The sequence below is a fragment of the Plecotus auritus genome (assembly GCF_963455305.1).
Source record: "Plecotus auritus genome assembly, chromosome: 8".
NCBI lineage: Eukaryota > Metazoa > Chordata > Mammalia > Chiroptera > Vespertilionidae > Plecotus > Plecotus auritus.
Genome location: NC_137782.1, coordinates 82,071,713 through 82,088,920, shown reverse-complemented (window position 1 = coordinate 82,088,920; position 17,208 = coordinate 82,071,713). Strand labels below are relative to the sequence as shown.

General features: G+C 43.5%; 1 protein-coding gene across 1 annotated transcript in view; it reads right to left on the bottom strand.

Moving 5' to 3' along the window:
• SLC24A3 (solute carrier family 24 member 3) overlaps window positions 1-17,208 on the bottom strand; it is a 506,585-nt gene that overhangs the window by 108,532 nt on the left and 380,845 nt on the right. The gene's annotated exons all lie outside the window — the stretch shown is intronic.

Sequence of the window (17,208 nt, the reverse complement as noted above, 5' to 3'; positions counted from 1 at the left end):
AGCTAGAATTTCCTTTTTCTTTTCAAAGCTATTAAGTTGTACTAGTTTTCTTCTGGTTTGGCAAGTTCAATGGAATGATTCGTGGGAAAAACTGAACCTTTAACAATTCGGTGGTTGTGACTTGCCGGGGAAGATGTTGAAAAATCAGGTCACTAACCAGACACTCTGCAGGTAGATGTCAGAAAGCCTAGGCTGTAAAAAATATATTTCCAAACATACGGCAGCATATGTATGGCACTGGATAAGCAAATCTCAAGATAATTCACATGGCAGGCTTGTGGGATTGAACCTTCATCTCTTAATGGCAGTCAATATAAATTACTCAAAAATCATCAGAATCGGTTGATCTCAGCTTCAGAAACTCACATGTTGCTATTAAATCCTAGCATTAAGGCTACAATTTATTAAAAAGAAAGAAAGGAAAAATGAAAGAAGAAAGAGAAAAAGACCACTGAATGAAGGAGATGGAAACGAGCAGCCTAATGGAAAAGAGAAAAAAGAAAAGGAAAAGAGAAAAACAGATTTGTGGAGAAAACCTAAGTAGAAGTTCTAACTGGAAACAGACCACTTAGAGGACATAAGTGGTCACTGCTATCTGAAACTACCTTGTTGATATACTGTGTACTTTCTTTACCATGTCTTTCCTAGACTAGAATCTAAGCTACACGAGAGCTCAGGCCTGTCCTGTCTTGCATCACCTCCCCAAGCACTAGAACTGGAGCTCAGGGGATTCTCACTGGTTGAGCAAGTGATTGGACCACCTTGGTGCTGTCTGGGTCTTGTAAAGACCTCTGCTGCCCTTCAAGGCATAATGGCCACTGTAGTCTCAGGCCTCCTTGGAAATCCTCACACATATCTGAAATGATGGGGCTCAGTGCAGACCCAGAAACCACAAAGATGAAGGCTTGTGTGTTCTCTCATGCAGTATAAATGGGGCACCAAGGATGGTTACAGCTGGCACCCCAGGAAGTGGCAGTATTTTTTATTTGATTTTACTATGGGCATACATGGTTCCAAGGCTGGTGACAGCACACTTAGTTCCAAAACAAACAAACAATTTGACAAATTAAAAAAAGAACTAAAGAAAATAATGCACCCAAACCCTGTAAGCTCCAGGAAACCTCTTCTCTCTTCTAATGGAGAAAGGAAAGAACTTCTGATTTGAAAAGATGGCTAAGTAGTTTGACAATGGCCAGCCTGCTGGATGAACAGGTGTTGGAACCCACAAAAGATCTAGTCACAGTACAAAGCCATTCTGGACGATTTAAGGAGCCCATTGATTTCATGCCTGATGGGGCCTGTTGCTATCTGAGTACCCAAGTACAAAAACAACCTCAGCTATATCCACTGTGGACCCTCCCTCCACTGCTCTCTGTTCCTTGGGCAAGGAGAGAAATTAGGGGCCACAAAGTTGGAGATGTAAAAAGTCAGTGAGCACTATCGTTCCCCACTGAGTGGCCTCACTCAACAGTTGGGGATATTCAGGGGGAGGGTGCTGAGGTGATATGGCCAGGAATGCTCAGTCCAAAACCTCACAAAATTTAAGCCCAGGACTAGGACTCAGTAAAATTAGCCCCAACCCTGGCTGAATCAGGGCCAGAGACATGATTATTCATAAGGATTCTTTTGCTTCTGTCACAAGTAGGGTTTGTCCAGGTGGAGCTGGCAGGGCCTGGAGGCTGGAACTAGGGGCAAGGAGAGGCTGAGAGATGAGCCCATTACTTGGGAAAAAGCAACAGGTTTTCCATCCCAACTTGGTTCACAGCTCTGTGGGAAGAGCACTGAGGCTTGCTCTCAGAAAGGCTCCCCTGAGCCTTCAACTCAGCCCCCGGCCTTGCAGGTAGTACGAGCAAAACCAAGCCACCCAAGGGCTCAGAAACAAATGCATTTCTAAAAAAGAAACCCAACATTTCCCTGGGGACACTCCTGAACTTTGTTTCCCTGGGTCAGATAAGAACCCACCTGGCTGTCCTCTCAATCTTTCCTCCTTGTCCCTGAAATAGAGTGGACTCCCCTAAGAGACATAATAGAGGTGAAGGGCAGAATGGGCGGGACAAGTTAATCTGAGGCCAAGGGACAGCCCCATCAACATGGAAAGGTGAGCCCTCTGCTGCTTCGTGCTGTAGAAGGTCATAGCACCATAGTGCACTGGTATTAGAAAGGGCCTTAAAATCCATTCAGTCCCATACCAGTTCAATACCTGCGACACTCGGGGCACATACAAATGTAGCTCAGAATAGAGTTCCAATTTCTAAAAGGAGACATTGTCTCGTTTTTCCCTCAGAGACTACAAAAGGTCCCAGGACACCCCATACATGCAGACTTCTGGACCAGAGAGAAAAGCTGTTTGACAACCTAGGATGGCCTCCTCCTTCAGCCATGAGATGTGTTCTATAACCTTCCACATGGGAGGGCCCTCTGCATCATTCTGCTCTGCTGGGTTTTGCCCCACAGAGATTAAGGGAACAAATTCCAGATGGAGACGGCCTTGCTCCAAAGCCCAACTCTGCTATTCCAGATTTGTCTGGAGCAGGTCTCTCCCTCTCCCACTCCGGGCTCTACTTTCTCACCTATAAAATGACAAAACAGTAGTTACATCATCAGGTTGACATAAGGACTCAAGGAATTAATATATAGAGTTTTGTAATAACTCAGTTGAGAACACCCCCCCCCCAATAAAGATTAGCTATTCATACTAAAACTGTGTTTATTTTCAAATAGAAGTAGATAGTAACTGGGAGCAGGAGAATGTTATTTATTGCTAAAAAAAAAAAAGGGGGGGGGGAAGCAAAGATGCTATGGGAAGCCTAGAACCCATTTTTTTAGAAGTTGCATGTTGCAGTGTCAAAGAAAGAGCACGAGAGTGGAAAAAATGAAGTTTACTATATAATGATCAAGATCTTAGAGTGAGGAAGGCCGGGGTCTGATGTTGTCTAACAGCTGCACCTAGCCCTCAGGTCTCTCAGCTCCTGGCAACCGCATCAAATGTCCTAATTCTAATTTTCTATGCCCCAATTGCAGCCATGGTTTGATCTTGGGGAAAAGAAATCAGAAACAAATAAAGCAATCTGAGGCTATTTTCTTTCCTATCTCTGGGGAAGGATGAGTTCCCTCGATGCCCTGTGAAAATAAGTAGTCCCTTGGTTGAGTCAAGGGAGGGAGAGCCTCAGGCCAACCTCTACTCCACCTTACTTTGCCTGTAAAAGCCAGACATTTGGCCCATGAGCTCCCCCGTTGCCCTGAACGGTCTGCACACTATCTGGAAAGATTAATGACGTTTGTTTCCTTCTCACTTGGGGATTCAGGCTGTGGTCCAGTTTTAAGGTTTCCATTTAAATGCAGAGTGATGTTTCCCCTGCAGGAAAGAGCAGCTGGAATAGGAGGGCATAGATGCCTTATTTCACATAAATAAAAGGAGATTGGCCAGAATAAAAAAGAGTGGGTCAGGGCATGTATGGGAGTAGGGTGGGGGTGGGGGGCAATGGTAAGATATGTATACATATAATACCTTAATAAAAAAAAGTGTTCTATTATATTAAAAAAAAGAACAAAAAATTTTCTTGGTAGTCCCCTCTTCCTCTCCATTTTAAAGTTGCACACTTGGCCCCTCTTGCCTGATGAAATAGCAAGTAGAGATGTGGCTTGTCAGCAACCCAGAGAACCTGAAATAAAGACAGTATCTTGGTACTGTAGCCTAGCATGATCTGATAAAACACGCAGCTTTGCATGGATCTAAGGAAAGCTGGGGGGAGGGGACAGATGATAGGGAATATGATGGGTCAAGTCATTGTAAATGTTGTGGATTTCAATAGTTCTGATCTGGCTTTATCACGTGCAAAATCATGACTAGTCCTAAATGCCAATTGCAAAGTCACAAAGACTACCACTGACATGTGATGAGCAGTGCTGCCCAGGACTCGGGTACCACTGTATCTGGGGTACCAGAAGTAGCTAATCAGGGCTCTCACCACAAGTAGAAGTAATGGCTCCATAAGAGAGCTGAGCTGAACAGTGAGGTTAGGGAGGGCTATTAGTGACAAAAACTGTCCAGCAATGTAGTCAATGAATAACAGATGGTGACTAAGCTTCCAATTAAAAATAAAATCTCACAATGCATTTCAGTGACCCTAGCAAATTTCTGGATCTGGCACACCATGGTAGACTTCAGAATATGTTAGATCTTAGGCTGACTAGTCTCTGAAAACAATCTCTCCTAGTTTCTCATGACCAATTTGTACTTGTTTGTAGAGCCAGGACCCATTTATATTACTCAGGACAGAAATCCCAGTCTTCCATGATTTCTTTCATTCTAATTCCAATATCAACAAACCCTCTTGGAGTCACCTCCAAAAGTACTTCAAATCCAACAACCACTTTTGTTATACTGCCCAGAGCTCAACTCATGCCTCACCATAGACTTCCTAACTGGTCTTCCTACCACGTCGTTACCCTAGGGTACCTTTCTCCATAGAATAGTTGGAATGAATTAGCCACAGTATAAATCAGATGTTACCTATTTTATAGCTTAAAACTCTCCAATGGCTTCCCAGTGCACCCAAATCCCCACCATGATTTGCCCCTGCCAGAGCTCTCTCAGACAAACTCTCCCTTCATGAGGCTCCACCTTTTTTTCTGGCTCTCAAACATGCCACGCCGTTTCCCATTTGAACACCACTACTTGTTCACCCGGAACTTTCTTGCCCAGATCGCATATGATGTTGCTGTCATGACTTGAGGTTCTTTAGAGACACCTTCCCTGACCAGACTGGCCAAGGCTGCTCCTCCCTTTTCCTCACTGGCATCCCCCATCCCATTGCCCAGCGCATATCCTTCAATAACTTTTTTTGTATTATTATTTAATCATTTTTTGTTTACCATGCTCTTTGCCTGTGTTCCCCCATTAGTCTATGAACTCTAGAAGGGCAGGAACTTGTCTTCTCTTGTTCACCTCTGTGTGCCCTGTGCCTGCACATAATAGGCAGTGAATGAAAATCACATAATGTTGATAATTCTGTTTTATGACTGTGTCTCAGGTTATGTCCAAGGAGTTTCTGCTGCTTCCATTCACCTTATCTTTTGGGTACCTGGTGGCAAGTTGTGACAGGTATCTGTCATTCATCTAACTCCCCAGGTACCCATCAAATAATTCCTGGGATGTTGGTGGTAGGCAATGGGTCCTCCCTCTACCCATGTGAATGGCATTATATCAGTTAGGCAGTGTCTTATCAAAGATCCACTGAGTGCTTACTGCATGGGGTGATTCTGTTGGTGCTGTGGATAAGTGGAAACAGGCAGAGATGCACTGGGCTCTCAGGGAGCCCACAGCCTAACACCACAATTGTCTCCCAGCAGGAAAGAGATTCCCTACACTTCTGTAGCCTCCTCATGCATTTCATAGTTGGTAGGAATGGGAGTGGTCACTGCACACACCTCTTCCTACTGCCTTTGGCATTGCTGTTTTCTAGCTTGAGAGGCCAGCAGACTAATCTTTTACAGTGTCCCAGGGACAATGGCATGTTCCCTCTGCTCAGAGTGACCCGAATGTCTAAGACAGTACCTGGAACCAGAGTCTTCATATTAGTTGGTGCCATTTTCTTCATGGTGTGGAATTTAGTAGTATTTTCTGCCCCCATTGAACTATCAATGCTTGCTGAGGTGGCTTCCCTGGAAACTCTTCATAAATTAAGTATCACTTTTCCCATCCACTCTCTGTGATCTTCACTTTATTTTTCCTCATAGTATTGACTACCCTGACACTTATATCATCTCCCTATTTCACTATCCCACTATCTCAAATTCCACCTCTTTCTCTCCATCCATCCAGCCATCCATCCATCTATACATCTACCAATCTATCATCTTTGTTGGATATTAAATAGCCCAAAGCCTGCTAAAACTATGTAATTTTTTTTCACTGGTGTATCCCCAGCTTCTAGAACAGTGCCTGGTACATAGTAGTCACTCAATGAGCATTTGTTGACTCAATGAATGAACTTATTGCCCAAAGAAGAAATATAATAAAAATTTTCTCCTAGAACATAATCAATGGGTTATTACCCTGGTTTTAAATTCCCAGATGACAATACAAAAAAGTCACCTTTAATTAACATCATTGTGCAAAGACAGGCTTGTGATTTTAAGTTTTAGATAGCCTTAGGCCTCCGGTGCTGGCTGTGGCTCAGGCCATGGACATTGACCATAGCTGCTTGGACCCAAAGCATGAAATCTATCTGGCCTGTTCTGTCATAGCCCCTGCAATGCCCTGTGAGTATGGGGGGTGATAAGAGGTAAGACAAAGGAGGACTCTGGTGGATACCAGCTGAAGGAACAGATGGTAGCAGCTTTTTTTGTCCTGTTGCGTGTATACTTTCATGACTTGGTAAGATTCTATGCTCTCCTTTATTGCATAACTTTATGCCTGGGGTGGATTTAGAAGACTGTGATTGGAATTCTTTACTTCCTTTTGTTTTGTATGCAGGCTCTGCCTATGAATAAAAGGCAAGTGTGTGGTGAGGCAGGTTTCTGTGCCAAGGGATAGGCATGAAGCTCAAGAGTGGACATGTGGGACCCAAGATTCCACCTAAAAACTTAAGGACAGCAGATGCCACACACACATTCCAGTGAGTATGAAGGAGGCTTTGGATGGCCCACTTTCCCCTTTTCATCTAATCATGCCCTTCTGCTTACTTAGTGGTGATGGGAAGGCAGTGAGCTATGAAGGATTGGGGAGGCCAGCTGCAATGTACGGGGAGCTTAATGTATAAGCCTGTTGTCTAAATCCACTCTTCAAGTTGGGTGTGAGAGAAAACTTACCATTTCTGAACAGACCCCTGCAGCCTAAAGCCTCCCAACTGGCTGGTTCTGTGACTGACACATTACTTAGCCTCTCAGAACCTCCGTTTCTTCTTTTGAAAAATAGTGTCCTTCTCAGAGGGTTACTGTGAGAATCACAGCGGTTAATGTCTGTAAAGCTCTGAGAACAGGGCTTGGCACATGGTAAAGACTAGAGATGGGTTTGTTAAGGAGAACAAAGAAAAACAAGCATCTTCTAGATGGGCTTCTGTCCTTCATTACATCACCTTTCACCCCAGGCTTATCTACTTGTGGGGGCTGGGGTGGGGGGGGGCACAGCATGGAGATTGCTGTGTCTACCTGGGCATGATCATGAAAAGAAATGACATTTGTGCCCCAAACATGGAAAGCCTTCATGGCGGTGATGCTCAGCTGCAACAGTTGTGAGGTTCTGGGCTCCCTGTACACTGAAAGTCATGGCCAGCGCCAAGAACAGCCTAAACAAGGACGCAGATGGTGACCTGAAATCCAACCCCTTTGCTCACTTTCAATGAGCAATGTGACCTAATTACATGGAAGGGATGTTCATCCCTGGCTGCCAGGGACTTCAGCTTTCCTGCTCCCATTTCTGGAAAAATGCACCTCAGATCTCAGGACTGCCACACCCAGGTCCATGGGACAAAAGGGAAGTGACCTCTTCATTTTCTCCCACACAACTGAAGAATGCTGTTTCTGAGTACCTCTCTTGAAAACCAAACAAAACTAATAAAACATTGCCATGATCACTTATATAATTCCTAACAGCCCTAGTCTTTATCAATTTGGAAATAGAATGAATTGGAAAGAATGTCTCAGGAGGGAAGTCAAGTGCAATGGTATAGAGATGGCCTGAAATGGAATCAGAGAACAAAATCCCCAATTAAAAACTGGGCAAAGATCTGAATGGAATATCCACTAAAGAAGCTAGATGGGTGGCAAGAAAGCACTTGAAAAGATGCACAACATCATGACTCATCAGGGAAATGAAAATTAAAACCACAGTGAGGTGCTACTCATGCTAACCAGAATGTCTAAAATGAAAGCAAAACAAACTGATAATACCAAGAGCTGGTGATGATGCAGAGCAGCTGGAATCATATATATTGTAGGTGGGGATATAAATGGTTCAACCACTTTGAAAAACTTTTGGCACACATATGTGAAATCAGACAGTATTTGTCTTTCTCTGTCTGACTTACTTCACTTAGCACAATACCCTCTAGGCCCATCCATGTTGTCACAAGTAGCAGTTTCATTTTTTTTTTTTGTGTGTGTGTGTGTGGCTGAGTAATATTCCATTGATTATATATACCACACCCTCTTTATTCATTCATCTATTGTACAAAAATAGACTCACAGATACAGAGAACAAACTAATGGATTCCAGAGTGAAGGGTGGTGGTGGGTGGATGGATGAAAAAAGTGAAGGGGAATAAGAGGTACAAACGTTCAGCTATAAAATAAGTAAGTCATGAGGATGTAGTGTGCAGCACAGGGAGAATAGTCAATATCCTAATAACTTGGTGTGGTGAGAGATGGTTACTAGACTTATTGTGGTGATTACATTGTAAGGTATATAAATGTTGAATAACTACATTGTATACCTAAAACTAATATAATATCGTATGTCAACTATACTTAAATTGAAAAACAAAACAAAACACCTTTCACAGTTTCTTAGATGTGCTGGGTTTTGTCAGCAGAACAATAAGCCGGGAACCAAGATGTACAGGATAAACTGAGTGGTCTGTGGGTCTCTCACTGTGCTTATTAGTTTGACTCCTCCATCTGTTTGGTAGAATGCAAGTCCAATGGTGGACTATGCCCTCTGACTATAAGAGAAGCTTCTAGCTGAGCACTGTTTGGGCTGAGTACTGGGCTGTGGGAAGAGAATGGCTTTTATAGCCAGATGTGGGCTCAACTCCAGACCTAACCACCTCACGGCACTCTCCCTGTCCCCAGGTACACGTTTTCTTGTCTGAAAATGATGATACTATCTGAAAACTCAGTGGGTATATTTCTACAAATATTTATAAATCACCTAGTGTGGTGCCTGTAGATTGGAGGTTAATAAATGGTAGCTGTTGTTTTTTTTTATTATGCCATTTCTATTTAGTGTTTCTTATCTTTTCTATTTCTCTGTTGAAATTAAGCGTCCCTTCACTTAGTCTTCCCTTCTTTCTCCATTTAAGATAAATGTTTTAAATTCTTTTTTGCTGATTCTTGTATCTGGATCACCTGTGGTTTGCTTCTATTGGTGTTTTTACTTGGTTATAAGTCCTGTTCCTGTCTCTTCACAGGTTCCATACCTTATTGCACCCTGGAAATCTAGACTAATAAAAGAGAAACTAATATAATATTGTATGTCAACTATACTTAAATTGTCCATCACTCCACCATGCCCACCAGCCAATCAGGAGGGAATATGCAAATTAGAAGGATAAAGATGGAAGCTGCCCAGCTGCTCCAGATGCGGAGTGGCCAGGACGCCTGCTATGAGAGGGAGGGCGGGGGGCGAAGGGATCTACAGGAGTGGCACTCTGGCCGCAGTGAAGACGAAGGCCGCAGACTCCAGCCAGAGCCAAGGCCTGGGTCCCAGGTGCCAGAGGAAAACCCGTGCTGGAAGCCAAGGGAAGGAAGGCCTATTGCATGAATCTCTTCGTGCAATGGGCCTCTAGTTATGTATAAAAGAAGAGTGAGAATTGAAGAATAACCTTGGTGTTTCTTTTCCTCCAGAAATTTCAAGTTCTTCTCTCACCAGCTGGGTACAGTGAGGAGCTGATTATTCATATTTCAGCAAGGGTTCAGGTGAATGAAATGGGTTGCAACTCACCTCTGGCCAAGCCATCTCCAAACCCCTGCCTTCTTAAGGAAGGACGAGTCTCTCAGTATTTACCAGGATTTAATTGAGGATTCCATAAAACCCCTTTGATTCTTCAATTTTAGGTATTGGGAGAATGTGGGAAATGGGGCAGATGGAATGATTTCTTTCTGCTTATCGGCCTTCCCTTCACTCCTGTTACTTTCATCAAATTTGGAGACTATGGAGAGGACTGCAGTGTTGATCAAATTATTACTGTATTAGACAGTCTTTTAAGCTCCAAGAAATCCTGCCACCTCCACCACTGCCAGTAGCTCAGTTGGCTTTGTATCCACTCAGTAAAGTTCTGGGTCTCGAACAGCCTTCTGCTGTCTCTGCATCCAGACCTGCCAGACCTCACAGCTCACAAAGGGCTCCTGGTCCCTGAAAATCAGTTCATCAAACTTTTCTCGTCTCCATTATTTTTTGATAGTCCCATATATAAGAATGACTTTTATGTTATCCAGATTTTTTGGTTCTCCCATGAAAGCTAATGTCTTCTGTGTCCTAATAGGAAGCAGAAAATGCCTAGAATGGTAGCTGTTAGAGGACATTCCTTAAATGCAAAATATCCTGGTCCTGAATTAATAGTCAGCCTGGTGATAATGCTTGTGTTTCATCCAAGGGAGTTGGAGAGAGACCCACCAAGTGGCTTATTTTTAAAGGCTTAGTCTTGAGTTTGTAGCAAATGCTTCATGGGCCCCATTCATATCTCCTCACATTGACTCTTTCAGGTCCTTTCAGCTGCCAGGCCCTTTGTTTCTTTGCTTGGGGTTTTCTCTGGGTCCCAAAGTTCACTCTGCCTAGTCCCAGCAAGCTGGAATGCCAGGGAGTTAATGTTTCTCAGGAGCACTCCTTACCCAATGATTGGTGGAGGTTGGTGTTTAAATACCCCAGCTCCCTCCCCCTTGAATGAGATAACTTAGAGGCCCGTGTTCTACACTGCCACCCAGTTCTCCAGAAGTATATCTCAGCTGCCCACAGGGATAGCTTGCTTGCTAACATACTTTCCTTGGCTGCTTTCTATCCCAGTCTCACTTTTCCACTTCTAGGATGGAATGCCCTGGGATCACCTTTTAAATATACTTGAATTTGGAATATTGCTTAGATTCTCCTTCTGGGTTGGCGGGGCGGGCAGGGGGAGACCCATTTGAAGGCATGTTTCTATTTTATTTTCAATTGAATTTATTGGGGTGATATTGATTCGCAAAACCATACAGGTTTCAAGTGTATAGCTCAATAAAACATCACCTGCACAATGCATTGTACACCCATTGCTCCAAGCAAAGTTTCTTTCCCTCCTCCTTTACCCACCTCCACCTACCCCACCATGTCCCTTTCCCTTTGGCTATCACCACACTGTTGTTTGTGTCTATGTGTTTTATCTTATATAATAAAACCCTAATATGCAAATCGACCAAACAGCAGAATGACTGGCGGAACGACCAGTCGCTATGATGTGCACTGACCACCAGGGGGCAGACGCTCAACGCAGGAGCTGCCCCCTGGTGGTCAGTACGCTCCCACAGGAGGAGCACCACTCAGCCAGAAGCCAGGCTCACGGCTGGTGAGTGCAGCGGCGGTGGTGGTAGCCTCTCCTGCCTCCATTGCAGGCAGTGGTAAGGAGTGAGGGATCCCAGACTGCAAGAGCCGCAGACTCTGAGAGGGATGTCTGACTGCTGGCTTAGGCCTGATCCCAGGGGACATCCCCTGAGGGGTCCCGGACTGCGAGAGGGCACAGGCCAGGCTAAGGGACCCCATCCCCAGTGCACAAATTTTGTGCACCAGGCCTCTAGTCCTATATAATAAAGATGTAATAATGCAAATGGTTGTTACACCGTGAAGCGTAATGACTGACCGCGTAATGACTGGATCATGGATTAGCAGGAGGGTGGAACAGTGAGCTACAAGTGGGGCAGCAGAGGGCTACGAGAGGGGGCAGGGGAGCAAGCTATGGGGGGCGGAGGGAGCTACAGGAGGGTGGGACAGTGAGCTACTGGCTACAAGCAGGTGGCGGAGAGCTACAGAAAGGGCCAGGGCAGCAAGCTATGAGGGGGTGAGGGGGAGCTACTGGAGGGTGGCAGTGAGCTACTGGTGAGCTACTGGCACATGGATTTGTGTGCAGGGCTACTAGTATATATATAATTTTGTTTAATTCCTCCACCTTCTTTCATTCAGACCCCCAACCCCTCCTCCCCTCTGACAACTGTCAGTCTGTTCCATGTATCCATACCTATTTCTATTTTGTTTATCAGTTTATTTTGTTCATTACATTCCACATATAAGTGAGATCATATCGTATTTGTCCTTCTGCGACTGGGTTATTTCACTTAGCATAATAATCTCAAGGTCCATCCATGCTGTCAAAAAAGGTAAGATATCCAAGACTCCATCAAAAAAACTACTGGACCCAATAAATGAACTCAGCAATGTAGCAGGATACAAAATTTAACACCCAGAAATCTATTGCCTTTTTATACACCAATAATGAACTCACAGGAAGAGAAATGAAAAAAAAAAAAAAACAATCCCATTTACCATTGCACCAAAAAAATTAAGATACCTAGGAATAAACTTTACTAAGGAGGTAAAAGACCTATATGCGGAAAACTACAGGACATTGAAAAAAGAGATAGAGGAAGACATAAACAAATGGAAGAACATACCATGTTCATGGATTGGTAAAATTAACATCATTAAAATGTCCATACTACCCAAAGCAATCTACAGAGTCAATGCAATCCCCATTAAAATACCAACGGCATACTTCAAACTCTCCAAAAATTCATCTAGAATAAAAAAAGACCCCAAATAGCCATAGCAATCCTGAGAAAGAAGAACAAAGTTGGAGGGATCACAATACCAGATATAAAAGCTGTATTACCAAGCCACAGTTCTCAAAACTGCCTGGTACTGGCACAAGAATAGACATATAGACCAATGGAACAGAACAGAGCACCCAGAAATTGACCCACGCCATTATGCTCAATTAATATTTGACAAAGGAGTCAAGAGCATACAATAGAGTCAAGACAGTCTCTTCAAGAAATGGTGTTGGGAAATTTGGTCAGATACAGGCAAAAAAATGAAACTAGATCACCAACTTACACCATACACAAAAACAAACTCAAAATGCCTAAAGGACTTAAATGTAAGATGGGAAACCATAAAAATCCTATAAGACTCCATAGGCAGCAAAATAGCAGACATATGTCGTAGGACACAGCTCCTAGCAATGGAGACCACGGAGAAAATAAACAAATGGGACTACATCAAAATAAAAAGCTTATATTTTTTGAATAATAAGAAACCATCAACAAAACAACAAGAAAGCCCACTGCATGGGAGAACACATTTGCTTATCAGCGATAAAGGTTTAATCTCCAACATTTACAGGGAACTCATACAACTTAACAAAAGGAAGATAAACGATCCAATAAAAAAGTGGGCAACAGACCTAAATAGACACTTTTCGATAGAGGACATACAGAAGGCCCAGAGACATATGAAAACATGCTCAAAGTCACTAATCATCTGAGAGATGCAAATCAAAACAACAATGAGATACCATCTCACACCTGTCAGAATGGCTATCATCAACAAATCAACAAACGACAAGTGCTGGTGAGGATGCAGAGAAAAAGGAACCCTGGTGCACTGCTGGTAGGAATGCACACTGGTGTAGCCACTGTGGAGAACAATATGGAGTTTCCTCAAAAAGTTAAAAATGTAACTCCCATTTGACCCAGTAATCCCACTTCTAGGACTATATCCCAAGAAACCAGAAACACCAGTCAGAAAGGATATATGCACCCCTATGTTCATAGCAGCACAATTTACAATAGCTAAGATTTGGAAACAACCTAAGTGCCCATCAGCAGATGAGTGGATTAAAAAACTGTGGTACATCTACACAATGGAATACTATGCTGCTGTAAAAAAAGAAACTTTTACCATTTGAAACAGCATGGATGGAACTGGAGAGCATTATGCTAAGTGAAATAAGTCAGTTTGGAGAAAGATAAATATCACATGATCTCACTCATATGTGGGATATAATGATCAACATAATTTGATGAACAAGAATAGATCCAGAGACAAATGGCAGGGGAGGGGGGCGGGTAGAGAACAACCAAAGGACTTGTATGCATGCATATTAGCATAACCAATGTACACAGACACTGGGGCAGTAGGGGCTTGCCCAGGGTGGGATGGCTAGCAGGATGGGGGAGATCAAGTGGGGGAAAAAGGAGACATATGTAAAATTTTAGACAATAAATAAAAAAGTAAGATATCCTTTTTAATGACTGAGTATATGCCATTCTATAAATGAACCAAAGCTTTTTATCCACTCATCTACTGATGGGCACTTGGGCTGTTTCCAGATCTTGGCTATTGTAAATAATGCTGCAATGAACATAGGGGTGCATATATTCTCTCTAAGTACTATTTCAAGTTTCATTGGATATATTCCCAGAAGTGGGATCACTGGGTCAAAAGGCAGTTCCCCCGTATTAAGTTTTTGAGGAAACTCCATACTGTGTTCCACAGTGGCTGCACCAGTCTGCATTCTCACCAACAGTGCATGAGTCTTCCCCTTTCTCCTCACCAGCACTTGTTGTTTGTTGATTTATTGATGATAGCCATTCTGACAGGTGTGAGGTGTTACCTCATTACGGTTTTAATTTGCATTTCTCTGATGATTAGTGACGTTGAGCTTTGAAGGCAGATTTCAATTCAGATGTACAACCTCTGGGTGCTGCTCTGGCTTGTTTAAAGAGGCCAGCATGAACTGCAAGGCAAACCCAGACAAGATTAGAGGGACCTCGTCAATGAACATCAGGTAATTTGGAGGATGCCAGGAGAGCTGATGCTGAAGCTCTTTATTACAAACTGGAGCCATCTGCCGGCCTGTAATAACTGGAATATGAAAGTCCTAACCTGGAATGTAGTTAAACTGTTTACTCTCTATTTGTGGTTATGTCTTTAAAGCTTAACATGCTCTGGATGGTGGATTTAAATTAATAAGTGCATTGTTTCACAAGATGGAAATAAATTGGTGTTTTCTCTTTGTTGTTATTTTTTGTTTTTAAATGGGAAAAAAAAGCTGGTAGGACCATAGCCCTATAAATGTCTTGTGGGGATGCCAAGAATCCCTCTATAAGCCACTTTCTAAGAAGCAATTTCCTTCTTGTCCCGTAAAACTCCCCAAAGCACCTTAGGCGAACACCGAAGCACTGGGTATGTTTGCAAACTGCAAATACAGCAGACATTTAATTACATCGAATTCATCAAAACCCTAATTGAGACAGGAACTCAAACCTTACGGCTTAATTACTTTAATTTCAGATAGGTAACAGACTTGGTCACGAGCAGCCCTTCACGCAGGAATACATTGGAGAGAGCCCCATGGGCACTCGCTGGTAATTCTCACAGCCAAATGAAAGTGTGGAGCAACATAAATAACAATGCTAAGTGAGCCCCATGATTGGATTTATTAATCAGTTCAATTGCCAATAACCATCCTTTGCTGGAACATGCAGCTGCATAGGCTCCACTGGCCTGGAGGGCGGCTCAGGATGCCAGGTATGTTCATTTCGTACTGATTTTTCTTTTCCTCCCACTGATCAGACAGCACAGAGGCCAGGACCAGTCCTCTGAGATGGTTCTTCTAATCAGCCTCTCCTCACTTAGAATTTCACATAGAGACCTTCTCCCTGACCTTCCCTGCCCTTGCCACGGGACACCTGACTGCTGTTCCACAAGTTAGTTGTAAGTTCCTCCCACTGGTTGGTTAAATTATTGCAGTAACCCAGTGTGGGATTTTTAAAAAAATATATATCTTTATTGATTTCAGAGAGGAAAGGAGAGGGGGAGAGAGATAGAAACATCAATGATGAGAATCATTGATAGGCTGCCTCCTGCACATCCCCTATGAGGGATCGAGCCTGCAACCCAGGCATGTGCCCTTGACTGGAATTGAACCCGCAACTCTTCAGTCCACAGACCAACACTCTATCCACTGAGCCAAACAGGCTAGGGTGCCAGCATGGAATTTTGAGGCAAGAGACCCAGGGATTGCTGTTCTTCTGAGAGCTGATAATGGTGTCTAACTTTTGTTGAGCATCTACTGTGTAGGCCTGGTGTTGTTTGCTGAACACGTTATGTTTCATCCCTAAGGCAATGCTAGGAGGTAGATGCACTTGTACCTACTCTATAGATCAGCCATGGGCAAACTACGGCCTGCGGGCCGGATCTGGCTGTTCTATCCGGTTCTCTTGCTCTCCCCTCCGCTCCTTTACTTTGAATTTATATTAGTTCACACAAACACTCCATCCATGCTTTTGTTCCGGCCCTCCGGTCCAGTCTAAGAACCCATTGTGGCCCTCGAGTCAAAAAGTTTGCCCACCCCTGCTATAGATGAAAAAACCGAGGCTTAAAGAGGTTAAACAACTTCTCCAAGGCTCCACAGCCAGCAATAGCAGAGTCGGCATTCAAACCCAGGGCAATCTGATTCCCAAAGCATCATTTTGCTCCTTCTGCAAAGACTTCGTGGATCTTACAAAGTCCTGAAGAAAAGAACTGTGTGGCTTTGGAACTCTCCACGTAGGCACAGGACACGGAAAGACAGGAGGAATGGCTGGCACCCAGAATCATCCTATGGGCTCCTTCTACTATCATCCAGGTGGCTCCTTCTCTCCACAGTGGCTGCAGGGCTGCGAGATGAGCTCGGCAAAGAGCTTCCGGAAGGTAAAGTGACTGATACCAGAACTTGCTTAACGTTCAGGAAGTAATTGGCCTTTTAAGTTGTTGTTCTAACAAGACAAGTGATTTACTGCATTGCTAATAAATTATGAAACACAAATGCATTCAAGCCACCTCATATGTAATTAGTTGCATAGCATTTACTAGCTATGTCCCCGTCATTTGTTTCATTTGCTTACTTTATTTCTCCCTCTTTGGGCTTGCCTTTGCATCAAGTTTCAGGTACAAATGACTAATGAACTAATGACAACACTAAGAACCACCAGGCTAATAATCGTATCACTAATGGTGGAAATGCTAATTAAGTGAGTACTAATAGCAACAGGCTCTTCTGCAGGATGTGACTGTTCATCTACAACTCAGATGAGAACCAGCGAAGTACAAATGGAAGTGAAGGCAAAGACAGAGACTTTTTTTTTTGGTACTGACTACATTAATAGGAGATCGACAAAACACCATATTGTGGATCCACAAAACCCAAGACAAAGAGAGAACTGACCAAAAGGATGAAGAAAGAAAATGTCCAGTCCAGTAAGCTGGGCAGGACTCAACAACCACATGTGGACACAGCTGTCCCTCTCAGAAGTAACTGTTCACCTGTGGGCGCTGGAGCTGATTCCTGATGAGATCAAGGTGTCCTGCCTGTCACCAGAAGTAACAAACTCACCAGGCTACCCAAATAAATTGGTACGAAGATGATGGAGGTAAAGGCAAGCAGTGGGGAACAGTGGTGGTGTGCCGGAGTGCATCCT